The 18,109-nt window shown below is 42.8% G+C and overlaps 1 protein-coding gene across 4 annotated transcripts in view; it reads right to left on the bottom strand.

The window, feature by feature from the left end:
- The window catches only part of tbl1xr1a (tbl1x receptor 1a), a 51,560-nt gene that overhangs the window by 13,542 nt on the left and 19,909 nt on the right, over positions 1–18,109 (bottom strand). For 2 of the 4 annotated variants that reach the window (XM_046857364.1, XM_046857365.1), the window contains exons 2-3: positions 14,806–14,872; positions 3,658–3,723 (exon numbers count right to left, since the gene is read on the bottom strand). The gene's annotated coding sequence lies outside the window, so the exon portion shown is untranslated. The remainder of the gene's footprint in view (positions 1–3,657; positions 3,724–14,805; positions 14,873–18,109) is intronic. The other 2 variants (XM_046857366.1, XM_046857367.1) reach the window with 1 other exon arrangement.

Raw genomic sequence — 18,109 nt, 5'->3', positions numbered from 1 at the left:
CTACACTTATACCACAACTGCATCTTGTGCAACTCTAAAACATACTGACTCTCTGCAATGTGGGATGCAAACCGAAGAATAATAATAATAATAATAATAATAATAATAATAATAATAATAATAAATGAATAAAACTTTGTCGAAAGGGAAGCGGAAGTTCGCTAGTTCGCCTCGGAAGGCCGCAAGTTCAAATCCTGACAACACAAAGCTGCGAGCGCTGGGCCCTTGAGCATAGCCTTCAACCCTCAATTGTTCAGCTGTATGAATGAGATAATCAAGATGAGGAAGTCTGCAAAACACCAGAAATGTAAATGTAGAGCAACGGTGCAAAGATAACCGCTTGTGTGGCTGAAACGTTGCGACGACGGGAGGGAGAAATAGGTTGGAAGAGCAGATGAAACACAAATACAGTCTTCCCATAAGCATTTAGGTGGCGACGTGATTGTTGCCGTTTTGCAGATGATATTCCGTAAACCTTGACGGCCTGGAAGACCACAAAAAAGACACCTGAAGTGGATGATCACAATTGTTTCCTCGGTGAAGAAAACCCTTGACCCTTAACATCCAAGTCAAACGCACTCTCAGGGACATAAAGGCCTGGCTGTCAAAGTCAACAATAAAAGAGACGCCTTTGTGAATGTAAATACAGGGGGGCCACCTCGAGACATACGCCACTGGCAACACTGAAGTAAAGACCTGCGCCCCCGCGGGACTTGACGCAAACGAGTGGCGACGCAAGACAAGATTTAATGGGTGGATGCGGGCGCGAGCGTAATGAAGTTTCTGGACAGGTGAAACCAAAATATATGTTGGAATTTCAAACATTTTTCGTTGGCGTACCAGTCAGACCATAACTTAAAATCTTCAAGCTTGTGGCTAGAAGAGTGAATTGGAGCCTCTGTGGCCTGTGGTAGGGAAGACCTTACCTGATTAGACTGGGGCTGTTAGAAAAGCAAGAGAAGAAAAACATGTAGCCAATGCGGGGAAAAAACCAAGTACCTTTCACATAATCGGGAGAAATCAGTGGTCCACCTGGAATTTCCGAAGTTCCGTGAATTTTCGACGCAGTCCCTATGGTACCTTAGTGATAAACATTGTCTTTTTAATACAATAATGTGTTGTGTTTTTTTTATTGTATCAAATTTGTTAGAGAACAGTTGATATTATTCCTAACGGTCCTGAACGTTCGGTCCCGCGGCAGATTCCAGTGAATTTTAAGATGATGCAAAAAAAGTAGCGGTATTTCTAGTCAAAACCTATACATGCTAAAAGCTATATAAATTGCCTGAGTAGAAGCCATTTTCAGTTCGGGGAACACGTGTTATCTGCTGAACACAGGTGGAAGAAAGATCAGGGAAAAGACCTTCTCTAGATGCTTGACATGGCTGAATTCCTCGAAGACAAAACAGGAAAACCAGATCGTGCCCTTTTTCGGTGCGAGCGCTCCCGGCATTCGTTAAGAGAAATTTATGTATGCGGCACTGCACTTTCTTGCGATAAACAAGCCAACTTGCAACAGAGGGGAAATAAAAGCACTGGAAGTGATGCAAGAAAAGGTTTCATGTTGGGAAGCTCTGCTGCTCGGGTAATAACTAGTCGTCTACAAAATGCAGAAAAATGACGCCTGAATTTCTTCTGAAAGCAAACAAAAATGATAATAATAAATAACAAAAAAAAATAATAATAATAACCTGCTCTGCTCCTCATCACAGATACTGCCTTTAAAAAAAAAAAAAGGTCTCATCCGATTATCGGGGCTGTGGGGGTAGCGGGGTAAATATTTACCACTGTGATATCATGGAAACCTTTCTCCTTTCTTTTTTTTATTATACAAAAATCAGTCTCCTGCTCAGCTTTTCCATTCACCATCAAGGACACAGGAGGGTCTTTTAACTCAAATTCTACCTTGGGTGCAGTAAGGGTTGCCTGCGTCTCAGAGTACAACATGAATTCCCAAACTGGGAAGGAACCGGAGGACGGGGGATGTGAAAGTGCAAAATCGCTGTAAAGTTGGTTTGCATCTTTTTTTGAAGTCATGTGAACCATACGACGGAGCACTAAAAGAACACAAAGAAACGCCTCGCTATTAAATAGCGTCTGAAACGGTTCACAGATGAACCTGAGGCTCTTCACACTGCCCAAGCAAGAGTCAAGTGAGCGAATCCCCTGTCCCCCCCCCAAACACACACACACATACGTGTACGCCGAGTGGACAGACGGGTGGCAAATAAAAATGGATTGTTCCCTCCTTGCGCTGCTGTACTAAGGGAGTAATCAATGATAAATTAGGTTCAATCTCCAGCAGTCAGCTCTTATCGTTTCTTATCTGCGGACGAGCCGAGTGAACTCGGTCTGTTTCCAGGAAACCCCCTTAACCTTTTCACGCTAAACAGAGAGGGACCGAATTCGAATTTGGCCGTCTCCCGAGTCGGGGTGCACTCGCGCCCTCTTCAGCCGATATCCAAATCTAAACTGACCGGACAACCGGCTCTCAATGGGGGTTATGGTTTTCGAAGAATTTATCATCGAATGAGAAGTGACCTCGTTTTCCTGCCTGCCAAAAAACACCCTTATGGATCCCCAGACGGGATTTGTGCAGTTCTACTCGATCTTCCAGCTGAACGGCAGAACGTTACACTAGCCCTGCAAAGGTTTTTCTCGCCCCAAAAAAAAAAAGATATCTCAATAAATAAAGAAAGAAATCCCACTACAACACACTGTAACTACTGCGACTTAATATGGGAAGACGAGACACCTGAAACATTCTGTGCTCTGTGGGGCATGTATATTTGATGAGTGGTTTATGGATTTGTTCGAAGAAAAACAACTGGAATGCTTTAGAGGGGACAAATCAAACCTGTGGGAACTAATGAGATCAACTAATGCAGAATGAGATCAAGGGGAAGGGGTGGGGGGGTCGGATGCTGGGGGTTGAGGGAGTGTCTGGTAATGTCAGGGAGCTGTGCAGCAATCAATCATTTGGAATTCACATGCTGACTGGGGCCCATGTGATGAGGATAGACTCTTGGGAACCCATCCGGCCCTGTTTTTCTCTGCAGATGTTGTCGCCTGCCAACCACTACCAACTATCCAGCTCTCTGCCGTCATAGAGCATATCAGAGTCCGAATCTCTGATGTTTTCTATGCGTATAGTGGCAGGGTCAGGGGCGATGTAGCGTCATGGCGACTGCTGCCTCGCAACATAGCAGAAAGTAATTAAACGCCAGGCAGAAAAGGACGCGGGTTGTGTGGACGAGCAACTTTTGGGTTACAAAAAAAAAAAAGGTCTGTGTGGCCTTTGTTTTATACAAAATATTTTCCGCAAATTCTCGATTTCTGATTTTGCCAAACCGAATAGAGCAATAATAGGGAAACACAAATATCTTTTAATACTCAGTGTACTGTCCTCATTCAAACCTGAAAAAAATCTTGAATTAAATTCCAGACTTATTTTCCACACTTTTCCATAAAGTCTAGGAAACCCTGTGGGTTCAGGGTGTGTGTTTTTTTTAAATTGATTCCACGTCTTCATTTGTTGTTTATTGACAAGCTGTGACTGAGTATTATTAAATACGGTTCAACCTAAATGCCAGAACCCCGTGCCAGGGGATCTACGATTTCTTTTCCTGAAATGAAATAGACTCTCTGCGTGCTTACCACAGTATCGAGTCTTTTTCCGCAAAGCAAACGTTTTAGAAGGGTCCTGTCGGAGTGTCTCAGCACCTGCAATAACAAAAAGAAAAAAGAAAAAAAAGAGCAAGAGAGAAAATTACCATCTGAGCCGTTACAGATCAACTCGTTCACTAAAAATACAGAGACAAAAACCTCTTTTAGAATGAGAAACAGAGACTCGAGGAAAACCGCTGACCCGACCCAGAGACGTACGAATGTGGAGTGCGCTGCAGACGTCTGGCGTGCGAACGTGTGCAAGTCGTGGCTAAATATACGACTGTATATACTGCATGTAGTCCGCTATCAAGAGAGTCTTAATGTTCACCTAAACTTTTGCGATGTGGTCTAACGGAGAACGGGTCTTAGGTAAATACGGCTGCTGATGATCCGTTTCCATCTCATAATAACCGCGCACCGATGAACAGCCGAAACAATCGCGGGGATTAAAGCTGCGGCAACACGAGGAGGGGCGCATATCCAAAAGAAAAGCCTGTTTACATCACCTCATTATTAGAACACACTCCGGATTCAAGATGCATGTAAACGCATTAATTGTCTGCATTTATATTTGTAGACTCTTCAAACAATAACCTACGGTGTAGCTGCTATTATCTGCCACATTATTATCACCACAGTATCCGTGTAAAGCTGCTTTGAGACAATGTTCATTATTAAAAGCGCTATACAAATAAAAATCAATTGCTATGATTTGCGGTTAATTACACACACACACACACACACACACACACACACACACACACACACACACACACATATTCATACACCATAAAAAAAGTTTTCTGGACACCTGGCCAGAAGATACGTACGAACTTCCCACTCTACGTTTAGTCCCCATTTGCTGTTCTGAAAACCTCCACTCTTCTGGGAAGATGCTCCACTAGATTTTGGAGAGTTTGTGCTCATTCAGGTACAATGGTGTTAGTAAAGTCAGGCACTGGTGTAGGGTGAGGAGACGTCCTGGGCTGTAGTCAGTGTTCAATTCGTCTCAAAGGTGTTTAGTAGGGTTGAGGTCCGAGCTCTAGAGCAGGAGAGCGAGCACTATACAAGTGTGTACCTCCAGCGTTGTGGTAACTATTTAGAGGAGAACGACAGTGTTGGAAAACTATATAAAGTTTTAAAGTTTGAAAAGAAAGGTTTGAAAAGAAAAAGAAAAAAGTTGATCATAACTAACAGCAGACTGGATTTACATTTTTCTGCTTGGCTTCAGCAGCACACGGCACGCTCTGAGGCGTATTTAACGCTTTGGGATTTGTGACACGGATGAGATATGTCTGATTCTCAAAACGCTTTTTAGTGAATTTTTGTTCATCATCACGTCTGGATGGGTGCATGGACCTTGTGGTTCAGCTTCCAAAATATCACGATCACCACTATAGAAGCAAAAGAAAAAAAAGAAAGAAAAAAAACTAACAAAAAACCCGGCCTGGCAGTGAATCAACTCGTGAAAGAAAAACAGTGAAGGGCATCTGCTGTATTTTGGAAAGGACCGACGGATCAAGCTGTAGGAAATGTGAAATAAAAAGGAGAAAGAAAATATACACTGGGCGATTTCTTTTTTTTTTTCTGATCAATAGATTCTCACGGCAAAACGTCACGTTTTAAAGGCGAACATTTAACCTCCTACGACCTGGGTGTCCACATACGTGGACATTGTGCACAATGGTGTCTTTATTGTTTTCTGTAGATACAGACCGAGTGTCCACATAAGTGACATCATTGTTTTCCAAGAAGAGCTTCATGTTCAAAGAAAATATATGGTTATTATAATTATTGGTTCTTCCTAACCCCAAATAACTGGAAGAAATTCTAAAATGCAAGCCAAGCCAAAGCTCAGGTCTTAGGAGGTTAAGAAGAAGAAAAACAGAAACACAGCCTATATGGTTTTCCATATTATATATATGGTAATATATGAATATCAGCGCTGAATGAGCATCACACAACGGTGCCTTCCGTTTGTTTTACATACATTTGGGCATTATCTGATGTTCCGCCTCGTACAGTAAAACCAGGTACAAAGAGACAAGCGACAGGTCCACCTCTGATCGACGTGTACAGAAAAGCAGAAATGAGGCGTTCATGTCGGACGCTTCCTCCCTGGCATTTTGGCAAAGCGTTGACGATACGTCGGTTACAAATTATCTAACATTAGACAATCGCAGAGTAACACATCGTTATTATTGCAAGGTTTGGGGATTAAATGACTTGTTAAAATTATGGGGTGGGGGGGAACCGCACATTTCAGGACAACGCGAGGAGAAAAAAAATAAAAAATACGCTTCATTTGCACAAAAATCCTTTCTCTGTTTGAGAGCAGTGGGCGGGGCCAAGTGACCCTAACCAAAAAATTTACCTCGTTTCAGAAATCAGAAATCGGTGCTACTTTAAGTGAAGGTCTGTATGTATAAATAGAGGATGCTATAAATAGAAATCGCATCACAGACGAGACTTTGACCGGCAGTGGCAACAATGGTGGGGGTCAAATGAGCGACGTTTACGAGGCTTTCGTGCGGGACCGCGAGTTTGTTTAGTCTCCGCCTCTCACTGTGAGCGCATTTCTACTGTTATTCATCAACTTGGAAACATACGCAACACAGCCGGGGGTTATAAAAAAAACTATAGTTAACGCAGTGTCACCGTACCGGAAATAAGATCTGTTTTCGCATGAATGCGCTAAAGAGTCCGTAGCGTTAACCGCTAACCAGAAAGTGGATTCTTTAGCGTTTTATGTCCGGCTTCCCAGAATTTCTCTTAAAAGCAGAAAAACCTGACAGTTCTGCATATTGCGGGAGTGAATGAATAAAGGATGGAAGGAATGAAGACGTTCGTCGTTTAATCAAACGTAAAGTATTTAATTGGATGTTTCCTCATGTGTCGAATTTTATTTATTAATTGATTACTCAATTTGATCAGTATAATACTTTGCACCCTTTGGTTTTTGTAAAATATGATACAATAATTTAGATATTATTTGACCAAGCATTAAAAAAAGTAGTATTTTTTAGCCTAATAAACAGCCCACTATATCCAGGGCACACAACACACACCCCACTGACTCAGGATACACACTGGAAAATGAATGGTGTGGTTTCCTCAGGAGAGAAACACCTGAAGTGAAAAGGCTGAGCGAGGGAGCGAGTGAACGACCGCAGCTTTTGGACTCAATAGTCTCTTGTCTCGGGTAGAGGCGCCTGTAGAGAGATATGTTGGGATAAAAGCCACTTCCTTCATATGTGCAGCTCCCAAAGAGTCTCTCTGCCTCTCTGAGGCTTCTTTGTGAAGCTGCACCTGCTGAATATACGACATGCTCTGGCTCCCCTCGGCTTTCTCACTAGCGCACAGTTGTGACGATTCAAAACGGCAAATTCGACACCAAAACTCATTGCTTTCGAAGGTTCCGCTGCTTGTGGAGATACCCGGCACGTTAAAGAAGCCCCGCCCCCTTTTCTTCATCTGTCAGATGTTACGTGCAGAGGGTTTTCTCACTCGTTCGTACGAAGCCGTGAAAGGCGATCGTAAATATTTGAACTCGTCGAGGTTTTGCGATCGCCTCTGCCCCATCAAGCGGTGCCTGACCGCACAGCTGTGGTCTACAGCAACTCTGCAGCAGGACAAACGAGATCTTCATGGAACCGGCTTTGTGCACAGGGGCATTGTCATGGCGGAACAGGTTATGGGTCTCCTAGTTCCGTCGAAAACAACGACTTTGTGCTTGGGGAGGAAGCGTAGTGCTGGAAAACTCCCAAATTAGTTTCTCCATGTAGTGTGCATTAGGGGGGGGGGGGCGGGGTTGGATGGATCAAATAAAACAAAAACAAACAAAAAAAAACCCGCAGCAGGACAGCTGGGCTAATATTTTTACACGCATGGGTTGTGCGTTGTTGAAATGGAAGATGAAGAATGATGTGACTTCAGACGCACCTTTCGGTGTGAAATGGTGGTATTTCCAGCAGCATTTCCAGTCAAGGAGCAGCTGAAACGTTGATATTAATGGGCTGAGAAATGAAAAGCGCTCGAGCTGACCTCGACTGAAATTGTGGATGTACAAAAGTGAACACTGAGACGTATACGCTTTAACGCGATCCTACACCGCCATGACACCCGGTGACGTTTACTCTGATTTGATTGGATTATACATCGTGTCTGCCGACAACTGCGCCTCGCACACAGGAGCTGAGCAATTTAACCTGAGACAACACAAGACTACCCAACGACGGCACTCCTTTAGCGCTGAATGAGACGGGAATGAGGCGGCTGATGTGCGAGCCTGGACAGAGTTTGTGCGGATATTTGGAGTGAAATCTTGAGAAAGTTATCCATCTCACATGCTTTTGGTCCAAACAAGTGGAGAAGGTTTCTTAATCATTCGTACAAAGCAGTAAAAGATGGCCGGAAATAATAGATCGGGTTGAGGTTTTCTCATTTGCCTCTGCCAGCGAGCAGTGCCTGACCACACAGCTCTTATTACAATGTCCTCCTAAACGTTCTTTAAATATGGTTCGTATTAGAACAAAACTTCTAATAGCCTAATAGTTTTTTTTTTTTTTGTATACAATGACACCAAGTCTTCTGACTAGACTCGTGTCGATTAGTCCCTTTCGGTCAAAAATTTGAGCTGTCACCTCGACGGCCAATAGGTGGCAACGTTAAGCATAACATTTCCTGCACTCAAGCATCAGCTTTGTAATTTAGCAAGCAGGTCATCCCAATACCAAACACAAACTTGATATAGAAATGGGTTTCCCCATTTCAAAACCAGGGCTGAAACCGTTCCACAAGTAACCCGAGCAATTCAAAAATGCATCGAGGCAAATGAGTTGATTCGTCCAGTCCATTTAACTACACACCGAGCACTGCATGTCTGCATAAAATTTCTCACAATTTCCGACTCAACTTCTCACTGTTCCGACTTCTCGCGATTTCCGTCTTGATTTCTCGCCGTTCCGACTTCTCACAAATGTATTGCAACTCGCAGATATAAAATAGGCTCAGATTTGCTACCTACATGCAGATCACCAGGTCGCTGTCATCACTCCCATTCAAAAAAAAATAATTATATCTTGGGGGGGAAAAAACGTCAATTTTTTTTACTATCCATTTTTCCTGTTTTCTTTCTTTTGTTTTTCTTTTTGTAAAAAAACCCTAGTGAGTTAGCACTAGCTGGAGAAACTGTTTGTGCTAAGAGCCCAGACATGGATTCCACTTCCTGACAGGTGCGTCACCACCAAGAGCTTCTGAAGGGTAATAAAGATAAGAACTTGCTCACATGGGGACTAGAAACCTCCCATATATCGTTAGAACCCTGCACTAATTGCCTACATTTTCCGTCACTAATGTTACCATAACGCAACTGGCTGGAAATAAAAGGTTTCGGATGATAGGTGGTGCATTAAAACGTCCCCATTAACAACTTGGTTGTTTAGCGACAAAGATTCCGACAATCTTTCAGTGTTGTTTTTAGTGGCTGGTCTCAAAAGCCATGCGGAACGTTTACTACCGAGATGACCGAAAGTTATTCCGAAACGGATACAAACATTTCTTCCCCCTGAATTACTGTGAGGTTAAACAAAGAAATAACCGTCTGAAAGTGCTTTCCGGCATGTTGTTCTCAGGAATCTTATCCTTCGGAATAAACCAGCAGTCAATGTTTTCGTGACTCGTTACTGCTTTCTTTTTAGGCCTGTTATATATTCGCTATAAGCGTCCCATTGAAAAACGCTGATCCAAACATCGATGCTTGAGGCTTAGACCATTAGAATGACATTTAGTTTGTCATGATTACTTATGCCCCTTTTTTACTGAATCTATTTGCAATCATTAACACCTGCATTTGAGGACCCGTCGCAGAACTCATTTAAAATTGATTTTAAAAAATGCGGTTTTTTTTATTATATATTTGTATTTTGATGTAATATGGCAATCAAATGCATTAAATATGGTTTAGTTTAGAAAGTTTTTTTTTTAGGTTAGAAAACCAGAAGGGGGTGTTATTACAGTAAGGTACTGATGTAGGTGAGGAGGTCTGGGGTGCACTCGGCGTTCCAAGTCATCTCGATAATGCTGAGGCTTGAGCTCTAATGCAGGCCACTCAAGACAACAATTGTAAGCCTCCAAATTTGTGAAAACAGTATGAGGAAAGAACCATGTATAGCTGGAAAAATCCAGAGTCCCAATACTTTTGTTCTTACATGCAGAAAAATGTAATTCAAAAAGCATGAAGTTTGACTTTCACTGTAATGAATGTAAAAGGTTTGTTACGGTGAACCAGTACTACAACCATAAACAGTTCTGCCCTCAAGTGTCAGTGAACGGTTGATAAGCTCAACATTGATGGAACGATAACTGTTCCCTTTGGAGGCTCAAGGTTTCTTCCACATATCGTAGCCACGGTCGGGGCCAAACTTATATGGACTAATTTATGATGCTAAAATGTATATTGATAAACTAGTGATTCCTGTAACTCTGCTTGGTGAGAAGGTCTATTGTTCGAGTATTAATATTGAAATTAAATGAATCCGTCGTACACAACAGCTAGCCTCTTGAAAAAAAAATTCATATTAGCCCACTCCGCAATTCTTTCTTCCCTAAAACGACGCGTCGACAAACTTTGAGACTTCTTGAATTCGATTTACTTTTACACGAACGATCAGAAGAAAAGTCCTTTCTGTCCCACTAAAAACTACGCTAAAAACAGCGGCGAATTATGGCGGGCACGAGAAACTGCAGGAAAGGTATGAAAGATCGCGTTCGCGGACTATTGTGCGGAAATAATACGGGGTGAAAATCCAAATCGTCCGGTCGCTCGGCGAAGCCTGAAGACAATAACCCTCAAACAAATCTATTAGAATTGATTTATCCAATCGGGCTAATTCATGATAATTCGGCGCTAATAAATGTCACCGTACGGTCGCCAGGCCCAGGTTAGTTAACGGCTCGACGCGAGTCGATTTTTCTTTCGGAAACGTCGCAACCCCTGTCTGAGATGATTAAAATAAATGCCTTCCTGTAACGATAAAGCCGACGGGATTGATGAGCCGTGGGAACAGAAACAACTCTTCGGTTTTGATTTGCACTTTGGAAACACTGATATTAGCTCAAGACCAAAATGTACATTGAAAAGAGTCTACGTTTGCAATTTCTACTGGTGGGGTTTATAAAACTGGTACCACAACCAGATACTGATGGTGTATGAATGATGATGAATCAGAAACAGATATGATACGTTTCAAAGAGGACAAAAACTTACTCGATACACTGTCCAAAGTAAAACTCGATATTTAGTCAGAAATTCGGACAATCCAACTGCACCGAATTCACCCGAACATTATGAACGCATCGCGAACCCGACACACAGGCAGTAGATGATCAGAGCAGAGGTTTTGTTCCACACCAGCTGCGTTCTCACCTAACTAGAAGGACCACGCAAAAATGGAAACCGCAGAAGTGAACCATTTGACCTGACTAAATGCTGCGCGCATATATATAAATTACCGTAATTTCCGGACTATTAAGCCACACCCACTGAATTTGACAAAGATTTTTATTTTGAACATAAATAAGCCGCACCTGTCTATAAGCCGCAGTGTCTACACTGAAACTAATGTACTTTACACAGGCTTTAACGAAACACAGTGTCTGATTTAATATAAAGAGTTTCATTGGTTCAACTGAACCCGTTCGGCAATTTCATTGGTCTAATGTTATGGGGCTCAGTTTTTTGGTTTGAAGTTTGTGAAACCGGGAAAAAAAAAATCATAAATTAGGAAAAATCCCAGGAAAAATCATAATCTAGCCACTTCGCTGTTTAAGCCGCGGGGTTCAAAGCGTGGGAAAAAAAGTAGCGGCTTATAGTCCGGAAAATACGGTACTAGTATCTAGTCTTCATTCAGCTGTTGTGCTGCAGTTTTGGGAAGATTCATGTTTGGGGATTGAGAGGTTTATTCCAGGAGATATGCCCATCATTAACAACAACAAAAAGGCATTATTTAAACTCATCAATTTTAGCTGGGTAATTTATTTTATTTATTTATTTTTTATACGCCGCACCTGTAATGGATTTGTGTCCGTTAACCAGACAAATATTGCGGCCGGGCAGCGATTAAAGGGGGCTGAACACTTTCTGGCTGCACCCCAGACAGACAGAGGGAGATCAGGTGCCACAGGGAAAAATAAGCACTTATTACAAGAAGATACACCGTGTTTGGCTGCAGCGGGTCGTTTGCCGAGATATTGCCTCGTTGCTTGTATTTAGTAGCCCACCCAAGTTGCAAATGAACTCTAAGCTTGTTTGTTAACATCAGGTCATGTTGCTAAACATATGAGCCAAGTCTGACATCAATACCTTACAGCATTCCAAAAAAAAAAAAGAAATAAAAAAAGGCCTCATTTTCAGTTGCGAATTGATTGCAATCTTTATTCTACAGTTTGGGAAACAACCCTTAAATTGCCCTGTTGTGGGCGCTACAGTGTTGGAGCGGGGCTCTCCAATACTGCAGTGTAATTACTTCTGTTTCAAATTTCTCAGGCTGACACAGACTCGCGTGTGGCACCAAAATAATAACAATGTACCGTCGCACGAGTGCCTACGCATCAGACATCCAGTATAAATCACCGCTACGCTGCATACGCGTGCACACGAGACCCCTAAAATAAAAATTATCAGAACTACTTATCTACTGATATACCCCATGTCCCTCCTCTGCACATGTCCAAACCATCTCAATCTCGCCTCCCTCACCTTGTCACCAAAACATCCTACATGCGCTGTCCCTCTAATAAACTCGTTTCTAATCTTGTCCATCGTCGTCACTCCCAACGAAAACCTCAACATCTTCAGCTCTGCTAGAACACGGTATTGAACCTCGGTGACTAATCGAGGTAAAAGAGAAAACACAGCTCCGAGGTCGGCTGCGCGTGAACGCGGCGTGCATTGTGCCGTTCCCTTCCCCCACCGGTATCGTTGTACGGCGAGATGTTCGTTACCAACCACTGCTGCACCTGCTTTAGACGGCTCCACTTCCTCAGGAGGAATGGCAACACAAACCATCTTGCATGCTGAAGAGTTACATCAGACACGAAGTGTACATAATGAAAGCAGATCAGTGGTTAAGATGTTGGACCAACGATCAGAAGATCAGGAGCTCGAATCCCAGCACAGACAATCGGCCAATACCGGGCCCTTAGCCCTCAACTGCTCTGTTGTATCAATGAGATAAACAGGAATGAGAGAGTCACCGCATACTCCACTGTAAACTCCAGCAGATTAGCGCTGCTTTGGTCTCGAGCTGCTGGTTAGGTTTGGCGTTGTCATTAGTCTTGAGAAGCCTGATGGCATCGTAAATTCGGCTAAATGCCAGTATATTTCAGTCTGGATGCCACTGCAGGGACTTGGCAGGCAACAAGCCCAAATATTCTTTTGGACCCACATGAAAATGATTAAACACAAAACCGATGGATCGCAATGGCCATCGCAACCTCGTGGCTCTGAACTCAGACGCCGCGGACACACAGACCTGAGAATATAAAAGAGGGACAGAGATCTTTCTCCAACCGAGTGAGACGCTACAGGAAGACGCTGATCTCTCCAGAGTAATGATCGTAATTGCGCTGATCGTTTAGAAACCGCTCTGTCGCAGAAGGAAAAAAGAAATAAGCGCTACGTAGTTATTAACCTTAAGAGGTTCCTACTGCTTTTTTTTTTTTTAATGGCTCTTGATTGGTGCTGTTCTCGTTTTTCACACTGAGGAAAAAAAAAATATCACCGGCCATTTAAACCACGCTGGAGACTGCTGCGGCTTCTGAAAGTGCGTCTCGAGACGTATGGACGATCGCGGATATTAGTGAAACTGTGCGCCAAACTGACATGTGACTGGCTGAGGCTAAACGTGGCGATGTCAGCAGGCGTGTTTCACTTCCCTCGAGAGAACCGCGACTGCCGAAAGCTCTTCGGCCACTGCTACTATTCTAAAGTCTGAAACATGCAGGAGGTGACGGAGATGATTAGGGTGGTTTAGTCTCAAACACAAATAAAGAGGTATCTGTGACACATAGAGGAATGGAGGAGCTACACAACAAACAGTAAGAAAAGTATTGGGACACCTGTCTTCTCCTGAACTCTGACTCCAAACCCTACTGAAGACCTTTAAGATGAACTGGAACACTGACTGCACCTCAGGTCTCCTCACCCTACATCAGTACCTGACTTCACTAATGACCCTTGTGGCTGAATGAGCCCAAACCTCCACAATCACCCTCCAAAACTGATTGGAACATCTTCCCAGAAGAGTGGGGGTTTTTATAGCAGTGAATGTGGAAATGGGATGTTAAAAAAAAAAGCGCATATGAATCTTATGGCCATGTGTCCACAAACCTTCCGTTCTACTCAAGCTAGTCTTCGGTCTTTAGCGTTTCAGCGGTCGGGGCTTGATGGGCCGAGGACGAGTCCTGATCTCTGACGTAAACCAAATCTACAAAGAGGAAGAAGAAGAGAAAAAAAATCGTCTTTCTTGAATTCCTCTCTGTCTAACGCGGCCGCGCTCCCTAACAGTAGTTGTTGGTATGTATAACGTTTAATACTGATGCTGTAGTACTACAATGATATCGAATGACTGATATTTCATCCTGAAGGGTTCCTTGAACGCGGAGAAGAACGCACGTCGCACTTCGGTGGGTCGCCAGCGCCAATAGTGCAGTTTAGACACGGACGCGGCTTTGGCAATAACCGTATTTGAGCTCACGAGACGCTCGATTTATACAACAGTGCTTGTTTTCCCCGTCGTGTACTGTAGCAAACACTGAGCCGTAATCCGCGCCGTTACTATGACAACGGCCCTGGACTGATATCTGATTAAAGAAAAGGGGGAGAGAGAGAGAGAGAGAGAGAGAGAGATGACAGCACTGCAGCAAATAAGGGCTTTAGAAACACAGCTAATCTTTTTTAGATTTCACAGTCAGCTTGTGTGTCAGCTTGAGTGTTGCTGCTGCTGCTGCTGCTGCTGCTGCACAGGTTACTGCTGGCCTCTGGGCTCCTGCAGGACTGGATGGAAATTTGATGCTGACCCCAAACACACATGGCTGTGTCATCTGAGGATGGTTAAAGTGCTTATCTGGGCTTACCATGTGATCAGGTCTCGTCCGGATGTCAGGCTTTAACCTCGGTCTTTCTGCACGGAGTCTCTTCGGTCTGGAAAGGACACAAAAAAAAGGCCCGGTTAAACAGCGCCCTCTGTACAAACGCAGGGTACGGGGCAGCTACCTTGAGATAACGTCGTCCTAATAAACACACAGAGTTATATATAAGCACTGCAGGACGATTCGATTATTAACTACTGATTTACGCGTATGTTTGTATACAAAAAGACGCGATAAACGGACGCCCCCCCAAAAATGCTGTTTTATGTACGCGGTACTGTATTAACATTTTATTTCATTTTATAATTAACCATTATAATTGTTTATGAATAAACGGCATAATTCCAACATAAAACTCCATAAAAACAATTCCCTGTAAGTGTTTTGGTCCATTGGGGAAAATCAGCTAAACCAATTAGCGGAGGGGGGTCTTCTGGGAAGACGTTCCACTAGATTTTGGAGATTCATGCTCACACAAGGCTGTAAGTCAAGTCAGGTACTGTAGGTGAGGTGAGGAGGCCTGAGGGTGCAATCAGCGTTTCAGTTCATCCAAAAAGCTGTCAGCGCTCTCCAGCGGACCACTCAAGATCTTCCACTCCAACCCCTTGTAAACTAGATCTCCATTGAGAGCTACAGTCATAAGCCTTCAACAAAATACGACCAAAAAAAAAACAATTCAGGTGTCCCGATACTTTTGTCCGTATCGTGCGTGTTAAATTCATGTAAACAACTTGCGTCTTTACATTTAGCAATGACACTCACTTTATTTACAAATCTTTTTTCCTGGAGGATTTAAGAATCAGTTTCAACTTCATCCTTCAATTTCTATTTTTTTTCTCTCACACAATTTTCTTCAAACAAACTACATTCCTGAAAGTTCCTGAAAAATGGATAAATAAATAAAAAGCATAAACATTCCACTGATGGTGAGGGATTTTGACTTGGGGGTAAAATGCTCGCTCAAAGGCCAGGACTTGCTTTACACTTTGTTTGCACTCTCTAGAGCAGTGGTCCCCAACCCCTGGCCCACGGACCGGCACCGGTCAGTGGGTCAATTGGTACCGGGCCGCACAGAGAGAATACATAACTTACATTATTATTATAGGTGGTCTCGTCACACATAAATCTGTTGCCTTGGCAATCGAAATTATAAAATTGTAAAAATTATGAATCAATTAATTAATTAAACAAAAAACCCATTAAAACAAAGTTGCCGTATTTTTATGCACGAGTTTAAATCAAAAACGCAGGAACGCCACGTGCATTTTAAAAGCGAATGAGATGCGACTGGTTTCATTTTTAAAAGGATCGATGTGAGATTTTACTGGTGGTATTCCGGACGCACCTGAGCGGGATACGGAGACCATGTGAATGATGTGAACTACGTGCTGTAAAAACAAGTTCATTGTTCAGAGCAGGTTTATGTTTCTGATGTAACGAGGCATCGTGCGACTCGTCGTCTGTCGGGTTTTTATTAGAGCGCTGAACGAAGCCGTCGCTACTGCGGGATTCGCGTGCCGTCGGGACCACACGCCATCAACCAGCCAGATGTTTCAATACCACAGATACAAGGAACATTTGATAATGGGACAGGCGCTGAGTGGTGCAGAAAAACACCTCACTGTCTTCCAGTGCAGTATAATAAGTCCAGGTCGAGTTTCAGCTCGCTGTGCTGAAGAACAACGCTCTTTCGGCGTGAACGTATCTCGCACACGCAACCTGCTACTCTCTCGGCCTTGGGATTCAGGTGGTCCTAGCTTACAGGGTCTTCTTCCCACGGCAGCACCGCCTTCAGCAACCAGTCTGGCCTTCACTAGACCTCGACTTGCACCCTTTTAACAGCTCAGTCAGAGGCACAATAGTTATGGTTTAACTCGGTCATCTGAGACCAGCGAGAAAGACACAAACTGCAGCGAAGGAAAAAGTGCAAATGAAAAAAACCTTTGAAACCAGTCTATCTGATGCTGAGAAATGGGAGGAGTTTCTTTTCACGTTTTTCCAATCACAGTGCTGGTGAAAGCAATAAGCACTGAATTCTCAAATCTGATTGGTCCGAAAGTTTGGAGCAGCAGCTCAAACCATACTGTAAATTGTAACTCAAACCAAACGTAACACTGAAATTATGGACGGAGTCTCCAGTGTCAGCAGTGAAGAGATTTTTGTCTTTACAGCTCATTAGCAGGAGTTTGTCGCACGGACACTGCGCAGCATCGAACACAAAAATAAACGGAAGTAAATAAGCAAAGAAACAAGGAATAACAAAGAATTAAATAGTAATGAACGGAAAACGCCATCCGTATCTTGTTACAGCTGGACCCGTCGTAAAACAATAAATAATCGCTCCGAATAAAGAAGAAATTAATCAATGCATGGTTTACTCCATCGACCTGATCTGACACTGGGTTCTGAAGTCAAAAAGTCACGGGTATTTATGTGCACCCGAATAAAACGCAGAATAAAACGCAGAATAAAACGCCCTAACAGATGAGCTGGCGCACGTTTTAACCAACTCGAGGTGAGGCTCGTTCTTAAGCTTCGCTCGTAGCAAAAACCTCCACAAACACCACCTCATCTGCATATCATTTACATTTCATTAGGAAGCACAGCAACATTGAGAAACTTTCAAGGCTTTTACTTTTTTGGTACATTTTATTATTTATTCCTTTTTTCTTTTTTGCAAAAGACAAGTAGTACAGCAGAACACAAGCCAGACATGAGCAGATTAGGGTTACGGGTCTTGTTTAGGGCTGCAAATAATTAGAGCAATTTACCAAAAAAAAAAAAATAATAATTTTAATGAAATAAAAAACAGTAGTACAAAAAATATATATATATATATATATATATATATATATATATATATATATATATATATATATATATATATATAGTATGTGTGTATGTACACACACTATACTTTTGTATATAAACAAAAGTATTGGGACACCTGACCTTTCCTGCCATATGTGGTTACCTCCAATCAGACAGACAGACAGATAATCTCAGTTGACATGCTTTGGAGTGGAAGATCTTGAGTGACCTGCTATAGAGCTCTGATCTCAACCCTACTGAACACCTCTGGGATGAATTGGAACTCTGAATGCACCCCAGGCCTCCTCACCACACCTACATCAGTACCGACTTTAATCGCACCATTGTGGCTGAATGAACACAAATGTCCACAAGTGCACTCCAAAATCTATTGGAAGAGTGGAGGGGATCATAAGAGCAAATTAGGACTTAATGAGAAATGCGATGCTCAAAAAGCACAAGCTTTAGGGTAACAGTT

Source organism: Silurus meridionalis, chromosome 9, assembly GCF_014805685.1.
Source record: "Silurus meridionalis isolate SWU-2019-XX chromosome 9, ASM1480568v1, whole genome shotgun sequence".
In the NCBI taxonomy this organism is placed as follows: Eukaryota; Metazoa; Chordata; class Actinopteri; order Siluriformes; family Siluridae; genus Silurus; species Silurus meridionalis.
The sequence above is the reverse complement of the archived record's forward strand: the minus strand, read 5'-3'. Positions and strand labels throughout refer to the sequence as shown.